The 16,132-nt window shown below is 34.4% G+C and overlaps 1 long non-coding RNA gene across 1 annotated transcript; it reads right to left on the reverse strand.

The window, feature by feature from the left end:
- Positions 1–3,758: 3,758 nt before the first annotated feature.
- LOC116421096 lies at positions 3,759–15,394 on the reverse strand. The gene is made up of 4 exons (XR_004231412.1): positions 15,357–15,394; positions 7,465–7,535; positions 6,083–6,159; positions 3,759–4,046 (listed from the first exon to the last, which is right to left on the reverse strand). It is a non-coding gene; the product is annotated as an uncharacterized LOC116421096 (long non-coding RNA).
- Between the last annotated feature and the right edge of the window lie 738 nt (positions 15,395–16,132).

The following is a 16,132-nucleotide window of genomic DNA, read 5'->3' on the forward strand; positions in this document are numbered from 1 at the left end:
TGCACTCCTAAAGCCTCAATGGAGAGTACACAATAACAGCATCAGCATCATCAGCTCTAATAAGAAACATGTATTAGGTACTTAGAACATTCCAGGCACTAGCCTATCTTAAGTTCTAAGAAAAGCAAAAAAAAAAAAAAAAAAAAAAAAAAAAAAAAAAAAAAAAAAAAAAAAAAAAAAAAAACTAATCATGGTTCTTGTTTTTGAGGAGTTTATATTTTATTGGTAGGAAAGATACCAAAATAATTCTGTACATATAATCCTGTATACATATACAGTGCAAATGGAAGCTAATTTCCGGGAAGTTATATCAAGAAAAGGGTCTGGGGGACCCTGGGGGAAAAGATTCATATGAAAAGTAAGATCTGAACTGAGTTTTGAAAAAAAACAGTAAACTGAAGTGAGAAGGGAAAGCATTGTAGACAGAACATCATCAGTGAAAAAGCACAGAGCTGGATGAAAGAATGTCATGTGGAAAGAATAGCAAGGTGGTCAGGGTTACTGAATAAGATAATAATTATGGAGGGGTGTTGGTGAGAGTATAAGGAATCTGGAAATGTAGGAAGATGGCAGGTTGTCATGTGTAGAAGGCTGAAACTCTTGAGTCGTTGCACTGAGGTCGGGTCAAGCACTTAGGGCTAATTAATGATTGGACAATATTCTATGGGCCTATGCTTGGAAAATGGTCCTTCCCATTATCCTGTGCTGGCTCAATGATTGGTGTATACAGAGGATTGTAGGTGGAGTAAGATGAGCCAGAGTCACTTTAGTGGTAGATGACGAAGAAGATGGTTGCAGAGATTCTGCTTCCATCCAGTTCACTTCTATCCCTAATGAACAAAAATAAAGACTAAGGACTTTTGCTTATCCTGACTCTGGCTGATTCTGGGGTGTCCTGGATGCTAGCACAGTCATTACAGTCACGGGTTTTAAAAGTCAAAGGCTTTTATATTTGCTCCTGAAGGAAATGGAGAGCATATTAATGGGGAAGTGGTAGGGTCAGATCTGCTCTTTAGGAGCTAATAGGAGGGTAGAACAGAGTAGTTAAGGACTTGAGACATAAAGAGCAGGCAGAAGGCTATTATAATCAATGAGATTTGAGATAATAAAAGCCTAAACCACAGTGGCAGCTATAACTGGAGACATTATGAAGGTAGGAATAGTGAAACTTGAGAATTGAACAAATATGAGTAGTGAGAGCAACTGAGGAGAAGAGGATGACCCTAAGATTTCAAGCCTGGGTAATTGGGAATGTGATAGTGCAAATGACATAAATAGAAGTTTGGTAACCAGGTAGCTTTGATGAAAAAATAATGAATTGCTATCTCATGAGAAATTAATGGATATGGCTCAATTTCTTGGTCAAGTAAAGCCACATTTAATGAAAATAATGTCTGAGGAAACCTAATCTTTCAAAAGTATAGATATGCTCAAAAACTTCTTACTTCAAACTATTTAAATAACCTTTCCATATTAGGTGATTAAAAACTAATAACATTCATTTAAAGGATGAAAAAATCTAAGGCCATGACACAGTGGGATTTGTTCCTAAAACATTGAATTGTCATAAACGGATACTGTTTGCATAACAGCACAGGAATCGTGTGATTATAGCTGGATGGGATCCCAAAGGCCAGCTAGTTCAACTTGAATCTGAATGAAATAAACTGTATTATATTATGCCCAATAAATAGTCAATCAGCCTTTAGTTAAAGAATTCCAATAAAAGGCAATCTACTACCTCCTGAGACAGTATAGTCCACTTTTGGATAGCTCTAATCATTCAAAATCTATTCTTATATCTAGTCTAAATTTGACTTTATATCCATTTGCTTCAAGTTCTTCCCTATTGGACCCTTTGGAGCCAAACAGAACAAGTCTATTCCCTCTTCCACATTCTATTCCTTCATATTAAACACTTGAATTCGAGTGCCATGTTCCTTCTCAAGTTTTCTCTTCTCCCGACTAAACAGTCCCAGTTCCTTTAATTGGCTTTTATATGGTATCATCTTGAAACCCTCTCAGGTTTTCTTCCTCTTGACCTCCAGCTATGGGAAGTTCAGCTTTTTATTTAAACTACTTTACATCAATTAAGACATTTTAATTTTATTTTTAACCAAACCAATAAAACATTGAATTAATTTTAAAATTTACTTATCTTTCTTTTAAGTTTAACAAAAAATACTAAACAAGAAAAAGTTTTAAAATAATCTGAATTCAAGGACTGTGATATCAGTTATAGCATAAACAAAGAAAACTCAGGCCATATGTCTTTTGGTCGATGATTCCTAGCTAATGGGGGTGTGTGACAAACTTTTGGTTGATTTAATAACCCCCTTCACCATACTCATGCATTCTGCTTTAAAATCACGATGAAGCAAAATATTTAATGCATTTTGTGAATTTCAAATTTAGCAATATGGATGGATGATAGATAGATAATTTATTAAACACTCACTATGTGCAAACACTGTGCAGAGCATACTGAAAAAAAAACTTGCTGATATTTCCCACCAAATAAGAAACTAAGAATCTTTCTTATTCTTATTCTTCAGAATTTCACTATTTCTTTAGGTAGTATCATTATTCACCCATTCTTTCATTTTGTAAAACATTCGCACCATATTCATCTCTTACCTTGCATTTGTTCCCATCTCTCTATTCATACTGCCAACAATCTATTACAGGTAGTTGTTGTTAGTCCTTCATTCTCAAAGTGGGTCAATGACATCAGAGGGGTTTCTTGACTTGTAAGAGAATTGGATCTGAGTGACTCAGAGCTGTGCAAAGTCATCAGCCTCACTCTCTCCTCCAGAGTCATTGTAATTCAATGGCAAGACATGGGTCATGATGACTGGCAATGGCTTTGGATGCAAAAGGAGACTAACTTAGCCCCTTTAAGCTAAAGTCTTTCCCCATTTTTATTTATGAATTCTTGAAATATAGCCCTGGAAATTACAGGTACAGTGAATTATAGCATCCTAAGAGGTCTTTTTGTTTTATTTTCTTCACCCATCAGTCCAGCTTTTTTACATCATAGACACACTTATCTTTAATATGTATAGATATGATCATGCTTCAGTTCAACATAATTTGATGGCTTTTTATTACTTTCCAAGAATAGATGTATTTCAGTCATTCAAAGTCCTCCATAATATTGTAGCAACTTACTATTTCTCATACTGTGTTGTTTTGTGAATTTTATTCTTTTGATCAACTAAATTATTCGCCACCCTCCATAGGTGGGTGTATGTGTGTGTGTGTGCATATGTGTGTGTGCATGTGTGCATATTACAAAAGTTTCCATTCCTAGAGGATCGAATCCTTCCATTCCATAATAGAATGACCTTCATGAGTTGCAATGGCTCCTGATAAAAATTGTCTCATAGTGGTCATTTTTCTGACATTATATGAGAATCTTCAGATTGGATTGCTCCTCAGCTACATTTTTCTATCTTTTTGTTTACTTAGCATTTTGTAAATGCTAAGTAAATTTACACTGTCACGACAATTCTATGGGTTAGTTACTACTAATATTGATTTCCTTATTTTAAAAGTGAGGAAGTTGAGACCTGGGGAGCTTAGAGATGAATTATCATTGTCACACAGCTTTTAAGTATCAGAAACAACAATCAAATCCCCATCTTTAGACTCTATATCGTGCATTATACCAACTTAACACATTTTCAGTACCTTAATTAAATGTTTGCTAAGTTAAAAAGTTAAATTCTATAATTTTCAGAATTAGGATAAAAGGCAAATAAAATGGTGGCTTTATTTAATCCTTTGGTCAGTTTTTGAAGACTGAAGCATCAGAGTTATGTAGACCTTAGAAGAACCAAATGATGTCATAAACATTACAAAATATTTGAAAACACTCAGAGATGAATTGTGAATAAACATATAGACACATATGCAATTGAACAATGAGCCAAAGAGTGGTTTGAATCTCTCAGAACACTCTGTCCACACTTTCCATTTGTCAAGCTCTAGAATTGAAAACACAGCTTGCACATTTCTCTATCAGAAGAGATGTCTCCATTATCCTGGGAAGAGGAAATGAGTGTCAGGAGAAGCATTTGACTAGAAACTCCTCTTTTTTTTAACTTATAAAGTCCTTTACAACCTGACCTCAACCTTTCTAGCTTCATTAGATATTACTCCCTTTCACACAACTAAATTGACCTCTCTGTTCCTGATACTCTGTACTCCATCTTTCATCTCCAGATAGTTACAATTATTAGCCACATTTTATAGGTGAGGAAATGGGTTTAGAGGATTTAAAAGGCTTGACCATAGTCACATGGCATATAAGGATCAGAGGCAACAAATGTGAAACCAAAATGTATAACTCTTTCAGCTTGAATTATTTATGATTCTATGAAGTAAGAACTAGAAGAGTATATTGGCACAACAAAGTTGTTTTTTCACTCTCTTGTTTTTTATTTTATAGCATAGCTCTCCATATGTTACAATTCCATGCATGTCACCCACTCCCTATTATTTCACTTCATCAATAGGCAAGACTTTCATGATTAAAGAAAATTAAAATATGTTAGCCTTCTCCATTGTCACTCCATATCTTATTATAGTTAAAAGAAAAAAAAAATATGTGCCAAGCCTATAATTAGCTCTGAGGGTCATCCAACTCAAGTACTAACATTCTGAAACCATCTATTTCTTTCCTACTTTTTAGAATAGTTACAACCAACTCATGTTATGGCTTTGGGAAATGGAAAGAATTTCAGCAAAATATTTAAAAAGCAAGAAAATATGATTTCAATAATAAACCTATGCAATCTTCCTATATGTTTACAAATACATTCATATACATAAGCACCTACAGACAGAGTTCCTGCCCTTTAAATGTTAGGCGTTTTATTGTTAGTTTTTTTGAATAGTTTTGTATTTGCTCATGGGATTGGGAAAAATTCAAATGGTTCCCTTTCTCTTGAAGCTCTGATGCTATTGATATTGCTGTCCAAGGGTAGACCTCTGCTGATCCGAGTCCTTTTGTTTTCATACTCTCTGCATTCTAAAGAATTTTTTTGACTCATCTTCAAAATTGGGTACATCTAAATGGGGCTGTGTCATTAGACACAATTACTAGCACCAAACCTTGTTATAACTTTCTTCCATTTTCTATTGTTGTTATGTTTTTTCTAAGACTTTTATATGTTTTTTACACATTCCTGCATGTTTAAAACTTGTGAAAACTCCTCCATAGAGACTTTCCAGATTATTCCAACATCTAATGATCTCTCTCTTTTCTAAATTTTCATTGTACTCTACATAATTCCCACCTACTTGGATTCCATTTTGTATTGTTTTCATTGATTTATATCTATCAATATATTTGAATCCTAGAAGATTCAAAGGACTGGTATACTGAGGACCAATTTTTTTTTGGAGGTGGCAGACCTGTTTTTATTGGTTTAGGGAACATCCCATTAGAAAACTACCTCTCTCTATAACAATCACTCTTCAAATTAATACTTAAAAAACTCATTGAGAAGATAACTAAATAACCAATGACACCCATTCATTTTTTGTAAGAGACAGGGGGCTGATTTCTGACCCCAAGGCCAGCTTCCTGTTCCCTAAATCAAACTGCCTTTTAGGACTTTGATAGTGAAGGAAAAAATTCTAACTTTCTGTCTCTAGGAGTCATAATGAGAGAGCCTGTAGCAGCAGTGTCAAACTCAAATTCAAACATATCCCTGTGGACCATACATTGACTTAGAAAACCACAAATTAACATGCTTCTATGTTCTAGATACTTAATATGCATCTGTGTTTTATAGTATTTTTTACATATTTTGTTAAATACTTACCAATTATATTTTAATCTGGCTCAGGAGTTCTTTATACCTCAGGTGGCCTGCAGCCAGGTTTGACACCTCTGCCCTATAGCTCTTTTGAGATTTACAAATTACTTTCTTCACAGTAATATTGAAAAGAACCAATACATTTATAAGGCATTTAGCACCGTACCTGGCACATCCTAGGTTCTTTCTTACTTTCCCCCTACCATTTTCTAGTTGAGATAATAAAGCTAAGAGAGATATATATCATCACTTACTTCTGGTCCATAGCTGAGATGGGTCAGAGACAGAATTCAGGTCCAGCACTCCTGCATCAAATTCCAAGTCCAATATTCTTTGTAATGAAAAACATGACCTTTCGTCATTATTATTAATAAAAAAAAATATAATTTACATAGCACTTTATGGTGTATAACACAGACTTATTTTATTCTCACAACAACCCTGGATGACAGGTATTATTATTATCCCTATTATACAGATGAGAAAACTGAGGCAGACAGGTTGTGATTTGTCCAGGAAATTTCATTTCTTAGGCTGGATTCAACTCAAGTCTTCCTATGTCCAAATCTAGTTTTTAATCACTGTGCTACCTAATTGCTACAAAGCACTGAAATGAAAATACTGAGGATTGTTTATGAATTTTTCAAAACAAGTGCATCAACATGAGGGTGACTTTTCAACTTAATCATCAGGAGATGGCTTCTTCTAATAATGTTATTTCAAACATGTCTGGAATGCTATATTCATGTAGTATAAAGAAGTTGAATTTGGAGTCCCAGGACTTGGGTTCAGGAACTGATTCTATCATTTACTTATGTGACTTTAGTGCCCTTTTCCAGAAAATGAAGACTGTGTACTACATAGAACCCTGACTCTATCATTTACTTATGTGACTTCAATGCCCATATCCAAAATGAAGACTGTGTACTATCTAGAACCCTGATTCTATCATTTACTTATGTGACTTTAGTGCCCTTTTCCAGAAAATGAAGACTGTGTACTACATAGAACCCTGATTCTATCATTTACTTATGTGACTTTAGTGCCCTTTTCTAGAAAATGAAGACTGTACTACATAGAACTCTGACTCTATCATTTACTTATGTAAGTTTAGTGCCCTTATGCAGAAAATGAAGACTGTGTACTTCATAGAACCTCTAAGTTCCCTTCCAGCTCTAGATATAAAAGGATTCCTTTTTAGCACTGTCTTCAAAGGTAGTCTAAAAGTCACACAAAAACCCCCAGTTCTATTACTTCATAGTTATCTCTTCTTTGTTTGATATACCCTTCTACCCTAGCTAGTTGATGGCTCTGAAAGGCTTTTATCAATTTCCCAAAATTAGATCTGCTGTTAATGGGTAGATTTTTGCCACTAGTGAAGATAGTCAAGACCCTCAAGGGTAAAGCTTTTTAGTTAACAGAAAAACATAAGCACTAAATTGGTTGAAGTGTCCTCTGCTTTCTCCCTCACCACCCCCACCGCTTCCCTCAGTGGCTCTTAGGGTTGTAGATCATGTACTTCAATCATCTAGTCACTTTGCCTTAGAAAATGTTATTTTCTTTGGACAAATATTGTGATTTCAGACGAATTCCCAAATAAAAGCATTTTGATATTACCATCCAAGAATCTACTCACTTCCTATGGCATCACTCTTCCTCTTTTCTGACTCCTCCAGCTGCTTTCCTGGGCTCCTATTGCACCACCATCTGGAACATTCAGAAGAGTTCTTCATTTCCTGGAACTGTTTCATGTGTTTTGGCTCTTGGGTCTGCAACTAAGCTTTATGTAAACTCCTTAAGAGTTAGTGCCCAGAGAGTGACTTATTCAAAGTCTTAGAGCTAGAAAGTAAGATGTATTCAAATCCAGGCTCTTGCATTAAATCCAATACTCCATTGCATTTTTGTTGTTCACTTGTGCCTATTTATGATCTCATGGACACTAGGACCTTCTATCTTCCACTGTCTCTCAAAGCCTGTTCAAATATATATATTCAATATTTTCACAATACTATCTATCCATCTTATTCTCTACCATTCTCTTTTTTCTTTTGCCCTCAAACTTTCCCAAAATCAGGGATAAATAACTGTTGATTTGATTGTAAGTAAAGAACATAAACTATGGCCATTAAAAACAAAACAAACTATTTCATATATTGAGAGGAGAGATTCAGAGTATATATCAAGTCCTGGCTTTATTAGAAAATACCGATTAGTGACCATTTTCCCAAATGTTATCATTTAAATATCCTTTACATCATCCAGGATTTGATTATACTGGTCTTGCTATCCTACCTTCTCCTCACTCAAGTAAACATCCATTCTGAAGCATTCTATTTAATTAAAATGAACTCTACTTTTTATTTTGTTATTTTTTATATAATATTCATGTATTCTTTGCATTTAGAATATCAGTAATTTCAACTACACATGATAATGTTTGATGAAAAGGCATATTCCTTAGATGAAAAGTAAAAATATTACATTTTTTATCCTATTAACAAAGAAGTAAGTATCCTTCAGAAAGTTAGAAGGAAGTTATAGATTGCAGAGGTTTCCCATTTGTGATCAAAACACTCAAGAATTCTGCTCAAACAATATTAAAATTCAATTGGGAAATGTTTAAAAATATAAATAAAAATACAAGACAACATAGCTAATGTTAATTTGTGGTTTTTTAAGTCAATATGCCTAGCCAAGATTCTGAAGTTAACACCACTGATCTAGTCCAACTCCTTATTCTTTAGAAGAAACCAATATTCATAGAACTGAAATTAATTGCCCAATGTTACACAGCTCATTACTAGAAAAGCTTGAACCAAAATTCTATTATGCCATGATGCATCTCATCTTCAAAATAAAGGCAATAAAACAATGTATAGAAATCTATCATCAACTGCTCTATAGAGGTCTACATCTACATATCAATAATCATTTATTGAACATTTATATGTCAGACAGGATAGATAGATAGAATATTAATGCAAGCATGAATGTGTAATGAAGAGCTTCAAATCAATTTAACGGGCAGATAGGTGGTATGGTGGATAGAACGAATTCAAATCTGGCTTCAGACATTTAGTAGCTAGCTATGTGTAGCTACTAAGCTATGTGTAGCTAGCTAGCTATGACCCTGGGCAAGTCAGTTAAAATTGTTTTCCTTAGTCCCCTCATCTGAAAAATGAGCTGGAGAAGGAAATGGCAAACTACTCCAACATTTCTACCAAGAAAACCCCAAATGGGGTCATGAAGAGTTGGATTCTACTGAAAAAATTACTGAACAATCAATTTCATGAATTATAAGAATAGATTTTATTTGGAAACATCTGAAAGCACATTTTACACAGGGTTAGGCAAATATACTAATTGTAGGTGAAAGAACATTGGGCACTTCTCTCACTGATTCCTAGTGATTGGCACTAATTCTAACTGATTGGTAACTGAGAGTTGGGGAAACTCTTCAGCAGTTCCCAAAACCTTCTAGGGAAAACCTAACCTACAAAATGTCACCATGAGTCTAGGAGGAGATTATGTGTGATCTTATGAAAGAGAGATTTCACCAGACGATCAAGACTTTGCTTACATAACAACGTTAAACTTGGTTGCCTTCTGAAGGGGGAATTGGTTGGTTATTTGAGTGTTTGAGATGGTTCTTTCTATATTTTTCCATGGACTTCTACTTTTGTATGTTTTGAATTTTTACAGGGTAAAAGAATGTCCCATAATTGATGTATATTTAGTTCTTTAAATGCCTATGTAGGCATTGGATACCCTATTGACTGATATGTGACGACATTTGGAGAAACCTAGGCACAGGATAGACTATGAATATATGTAGAGTTTTTCCATCAGCATGAACCACAAAATCAGAGAAAGATAATAATCCTTTTAGGATTAGCATCCCTTCCAAAATTGCTCATTTTTCATATAAGCCCAGAAGTTTATTTGAGGAAGGTGTCTTTTACCTGTGAGACAGATATTGAGCTATACATAGAGAGGTACATATATAGATAAAGGACAATTTGGCACAGTAGATAGAGGATTAGCCTTGGAGTCAGGGAAATATTAGTTCGCATCCTATTCCTGACACAAACTGGCTACCTGAACATGGATTTAACCTCTTAGTGTCCCAAACAATTCTTTTAGACTATATATTGTGGAGTTGCCAATATATCTGATGAAGGAAGTTTCCTTATGGAAAGTTTGCTAACCAAATAAAATTGCAAATCTGGATGCATACACTAACACATCCTCCCTCCTCCCTTTCCTCCTCCTCCTCCTCCTCCTCCTCTTCCTCTTTCTTCTTCTTTCTCTCTCTCTTCTCTCCTTTCCTCTCCTCTCCTCTCTTCTCCTCTCCTCTCTTCTCCTTTCTCTCTTCTCTCTTTCTCTTTCTCCCATACATACACAGATAGATAGATATACATATACATATACATATATAGATATAGATAGATATATTTCTGAACTCTTAATCTTATTTTGGAGAACTCTCATAGTGTCCTATGTAATTGTACAATCATCACTATCACTAATATTTTGCAATAATTTTATGACTTTAAATGAAAAATACTTGATAATGATGACAATAATCTTTTCTTTAAGGAACTCATGACAACATGCAATCTGGCAGTTATTCCCTTTTAATTTGGTGGAAAGCTTTGCAAAAATGACAAATTATATTCAGTTTTCAGGATGTGATTAAGCAGCTAGTAGATGGTTCAGACTTCTTGTTTCTCTACTGATTTAATTCTTTGGATCAATTTGCTGTTCATTAACACTTTTGCCAGAAATAGCAGATATGGAATTCCATTTGATAAATTTTGCTAGTTGTGAGGTAGTCTGGTCCTCAGTTTTGTAGAAGAGATGGTTGGTGCTGATAGTCTAACTGAATTTTTCTTACTTAGATAACAGGAATCAACTAAAACAGTCAATATAATTCTTCCTTCTTCTAGCAAGTCCCTTCAAAACATGTCAGTCTTCTTTTCCTGGACTAAATGTCCTCTTGTTAATTAAAGAAGTCTAGTGTCACAGGTGGTCATTGAGATTTTTGTCATACATGTTGATGGCAACACAGAAAGACAGTTCCTTATGGTGAGGAAAACTCTAAAGATTTCGACATGTTTAAGACCATATATACCAAATACTGAGACTACAAATGGTATGTTTTTTTACCACCAATTTTTTCTCTTCAGCTCATGTAGATGGTGTGATGATTGAGTGTGTTATTATTTAGAAATCTTTGTGTTTCTTCATCTCCTCCCTTCATAGCCATTCTTACCTTGCAGAATGTTTTTCAGTTTACATTAGGCATTGACAACATCAAAGCCACATTTACACTCACCAAATATAAAATCTACCCGGCTTATTGAACTTCTATTTCAATCACTCGCACTCAGGCCCCATTAGACAAACTATTTTGAAAACATTACAGAATCTTCCAGTAACAGTGATTGATTGATTATATTGAATTTTGTGCATTGGGTAGATGGACAATATGAATATGCTATCCTTCCATGTTTATAACTTTCCTTTGTGCACCACCAACTCCACTATCCATACTCCCCCCCCCCAAAAAAAAAGGAAAGGAAGAGAAAAAAGAAAAAAAGTCGCCAGGAAGAATATGATAAAGAACAGGGGCATGAAGTTTCCTGGGTGACTTCCAGTCTAATTTCTAACTCAAATCATTGAAAAAAAATTGTGTTTCTCTTTGATTTTCTGACAAGGAGGAACTCATTAATAGTAAATCTTGAAAGAGAGAGACTAAGGTGGTATACCAGTCCACAAATGACAGCTAGTGAATAAGCTTGCACACTCTTACATAGTTACACCAGCCTTGCCTCTGGAACTGTAACTCCAAATACCTTCCAACCACATAACTCATTATATTCCCTCCACTAAACAATGTATCAGAGTTTCTTCCCTTTAAAGTATCCCTCCCTGGAGTGTCATTTCATTGTTTCTTGGATTTGACATAAGTGCATTGGTTCCATCATCCTTTCCCAAAGAAACCGTCAGCACATATTGGTTGGCTTTGTAGCATGGGGGGAAAAGCTCTTCCTGATGTCTGTTATGAATTTGTTTGTGCTTTATTTAGGGTGTATCCCTCCTTTGTTCTGTCATACGCATTGGACTGAAAGTAATCATCCAGCCTGAAATTCATCTATAGCCAAGCCTCCATGTAAATTACAGAGAGAGATGACAAATTTCATGGCCTGGTTATGGTAAAAATGGCAAATTTCACAGTTTGTCATGGATTAATAGAAAGGGAAAACAAACATAAATGAAGTCATCCCAATTGTTAGGAATGATTCTGGAGTGACTATCAGATGAATTTAAACAATGCAATGGAATGCAAGTCCTTCAACATGCAACCCATGATTTCAAATTTAATAAAGAAAGCTTGTAGTTTCAAACTAAAAAAAAATCCAATAAAAACCCAAACCATACCAAAGAGACTAGTCTCCAAAATCCATATGCTTTAATATAAGTCTGTGGTGATAAAAGAAGAACCCAAACGCTACAGACTTGGATTTAGCCTATTTCACAGACCAAAAATGCATCACTATTACATTTTCATGGTGGACCAAGGATTGAAGATTTTAGGGGCTTTTGTGACAACATGATAAATGAAGAGCTTTATCTGCATGTTTGGAAATGCTATATAGCTCAGTTGGGCCACCTGGAAAATATCTTTAAAAGATTAAGGATCTGAGTCCATCCTCAAAGTTTATTCTCTGTAGTTCCAATTTCAACTTCATTCCTTTTCTTTGCTCCTTCTCAATTACAACTTTGACCTTGTGAAGATGTGTTGACCAGAACTTCGATCACAATGGTATTCTGAGGATGGTCTTAGGAGAGAATTGGGTGATTCGTCATCATCTCTTTAGACTTATATTCCACTATTCAGGCCTTTAGTCCTAGCATTCCTGTGGCTTTGGTAACCGTTTCCCCACATTGTCTGAACATTCTCAAAAGAATTCCTCATTGTTCTAAAAGTTTGGACAGAGTTTTCAGAATGTATCTCATTTTTGCGCCTATAATGTGGTTATGACCCATGAGTTTCTTTGAATTTTGTAGTATATTCTTGCTCACTGTCTGAATAGAATAGATACATACATAGGCTATGTCTATTTCTGTATATCGACTTTAAATGGAACTAAAAGAGGCACAAAGGTCCTGATTCATTGAGTCTGGGGAAATTTGTTTTATGAGCATTAAAAACTAATGCTTTGAGATTTCTTCTGCTCACAAAATTCACCCATTGGACTACTAAAAATCCCACATACTATATATGACAGTAATATCTAATTCTCTTACCAACCAACCAATCAATCAACAAACAATTATTAAGTACTTACTATGCGCCAGAGAGAAGAAATGAAATAATTCCCACTCTCAAGGAATTTATATTAAAATGGGAAGACAACAAGGAGACATATAAAAATAAATAAATATAAATACAAAGTAGTTTGAAAGATACGGCTCTAAGATTGGAAAGGATCAAGAAAGATTCCACGTGAAAGATGGTGCTTAAGCTACATTTTGAAGGAAGAGAGGGGTTTTCTTCAGCAGAGGTGAGGAAACATAATCATCACAAAAGTATGGAAAAGAGAGTTGGAATGTTGTATTGGAAAACAGAGAAAAAGCCAATAATTTACAATTAGATTGGAAGAGTATGTAGAGGCCAAGTTTTGAAAGGTATTGGGAAAAAACAAAAAGAATATCTAAATAAACCTACTTTAGAAAAGGAAATGGAATGAGCCATAAATGAAAAAAGCATCAGGACCAGATGGATTTTCAAATGCATTTTAAAAAACACTTATTGAATTACCTAAACTAATCTATTTATTTAGCGCTATACCAATCAGAGTCCCAAAAAACTATTTTAATGACCTAGAAAAAATAACAACAAAGTTCATATGGAAAAACAAAAGGTCAAGAATTTCAAGGGAATTAATGAAAAAAAAAATCAAATGAAGGTGGCTTAGCTGTACCAGATCTAAAATTATATTATAGAGCAGCAGTTACCAAAACTATTTGGTATTGGCTAAGGAATAGATTAGTTGATCAGTGGAATAGATTAGGTTCAAGGGATAAAACAGTCAACAAATATAGCAACCTAGTCTTTGACAAACCCAAAGATCCCAGCTTTTGGGATAAGAACTTACTGTTTGATAAAAATTGCTGGGAAAATTGGAAACTAATATGGCAGAAACTAGGCATTGATCCATACTTAACACCGTACACCAAGATAAGGTCAAAATGGGTTCATGACCTAGGCATAAAGAATGAAATTATTAATAAATTAGAGGAACACAGGATAGTTTACCTCTCAGACCTGTGGAAGGGGAAGGTGTTTATGACCAAAGCAGAACTAGAGATCATTACTGATCACAAAATAGAAAATTTCGATTATACCAAACTGAAAAGTTTTTGTACAAACAAAACTAATGCAGACAAGATTAGAAGGGAAGCAATAAACTGGGAAAATATTTTTACAGTCAAAGGTTCTGATAAAGGCCTCATTTCCAAAATATATAGAGAATTAACTCTAATTTATAAAAAATCAAGCCATTCTCCAATTGAAAAATGGTCAAAGGATATGAACAGACAATTCTCAGATGAAGAAATTGAAACTATTTCTAGTCATATGAAAAGATGCTCCAAGTCATTATTAATCAGAGAAATGCAAATTAAGACAACTCTAAGATACCACTACACACCTGTCAGATTGGCTAAGATGACAGGAAAAAATAATGATGATTGTTGCAAGGGATGGGATGCGGGAAAACTGGGACATTGATGCATTGTTGGTGGAGTTGTGAATGAATCCAACCATTTTGGAGAGTAGTTTGGAACTATGCTCAAAAAGTTATCAAACTGTGCATACCCTTTGATCCAGCAGTGTTACTACTGGGATTATATCCCAAAGAGATTATAAAGAAGGGAAAGGGACCTATATGTGCACGAATGTTGGTGGCAGCCCTTTTTGTAGTGGCTAAAAACTGGAAACTGAATGGATGTCCATCAGTTGGAGAATGGCTGAATAAATTGTGGTATATGAATATTATGGAATATTACTGTTCTATAAGAAAGGACCAACAGGATGATTTCAGAAAGGCCTAGGGAGAGACGAACTGATGCTGAGTGAAATGAGCAGGACCAGGAGATCATTATATACTTCAACAACAATATTATATGATGACCAGTTCTGATGGAAGCTAATTGTACAATATTTCAGAGTCTGATTCTTTTTGTACAGCAAAATAACGTTTTGGTCATGTATACTTATGGTGTATCTAATTTATATTTTAATATATTTAACATCTACTGGTCATCCTGCCATCTAGAGGAGGGGGTGGGGGAGTAAGAGGTGAAAAATTGGAACAAGAGGTTTGGCAATTGTTAATGCTGTAAAGTTACCCATGCATATATCCTGTAAATAAAAGGCTATTAAATAAAAAAAAAAAAACGCTTATTGATCAACTAATTCTAATATTAAATAATTTAGAATAGGAAAAGGAGTCTTACCAAACTTCTTTTATAAGACAAATATGATGATGACACCTAAATCAGTAAGAAAAGAGAGAAGTAAAATTGTATGCCAATTTCATTAATTAACCAAAATAATTAATCCATTAACTAATTGGTACAAACATCCTAAATAAAATACTAGCTAGGAGACTACAACAATGTTACAAAAAATTATACTTTGAAATGAGTAGAACAACTTTGAATGATTAAGTCATTTTTAATAGAATGAAAACTCAAATCAAGTATAAATAACTTATGAAGGAAGAAGCTATCCACATTGAACGAAAGAACTGATTAACATAAGTATGTATAGTATGGTTTAATATATCTACACACACGCACACACACACACACATAATGGCTGCTTTCTCTAGGGCAGGATGTTGAAAGGAGACAGACAAAAAAAAAAACAGAGCACTAAAGAAAACTTAGAAAGAAACAGAAAAATAGGATAGCTTTGAAAATAATGTGAAGTATTTATTATATAGTTTTTTAAAAAGTGTGAAATGGAGATTCATGATTTTATATTGAAGCTTCTTTTTATGTTGTGCTATGTACATGGAAAATTTTCTGTCTTTTTGTATTAAAGTTCAATTTGAATATGATTTTTTAAATTAAAAAAACTAAGCAGAGGAATTTTTTTTTATTCTAGAGGCAATGGGAGCCATTGAAGTTTATTACAAAGAAAAGTGACACATTCGGCTCTATGCTTAAGGAAAATCATTTTGGCAACAGTATGAAGGAAAGACTGAATTAAGGTAAGACAGGATAGG

The sequence above is a fragment of the Sarcophilus harrisii genome, chromosome 2 (genome assembly GCF_902635505.1).
Source record: "Sarcophilus harrisii chromosome 2, mSarHar1.11, whole genome shotgun sequence".
In the NCBI taxonomy this organism is placed as follows: Eukaryota; Metazoa; Chordata; class Mammalia; order Dasyuromorphia; family Dasyuridae; genus Sarcophilus; species Sarcophilus harrisii.